The sequence below is a fragment of the Fulmarus glacialis genome, unplaced genomic scaffold (assembly GCF_000690835.1).
Source record: "Fulmarus glacialis isolate BGI_N327 unplaced genomic scaffold, ASM69083v1 scaffold19450, whole genome shotgun sequence".
Taxonomy (NCBI): domain Eukaryota; kingdom Metazoa; phylum Chordata; class Aves; order Procellariiformes; family Procellariidae; genus Fulmarus; species Fulmarus glacialis.
This window is the reverse complement of record NW_009186145.1, coordinates 36,213-36,484: the sequence shown is the minus strand read 5'-3', so window position 1 is coordinate 36,484 and position 272 is coordinate 36,213.

Sequence of the window (272 nt, the reverse complement as noted above, 5' to 3'; positions counted from 1 at the left end):
GGCGGGGACGCTGCCGACGCCCTTCCTCTGTCTTCCCGCCGTTTTCTGTGTCCCTCCCCTCCCCTCCGTGCAGTCGCTGAGGCAGAGCGCTGTGGTGAGTACTGAGTGGTGTGGGGTCGGGGCTCGATGGCACCGGGAGGGGGACAGCCGCCGCAGCGTCCCCTTTCCCCTCCGTCTCCCTGACCTGTCCAGCTCCGGGGCGCCTTTTAGCCGAGATCCCCTTGGGGCTGTAGGCAGCGGCTGCCCCAGAGGTGGGGCCCGGCTGGCGGGGC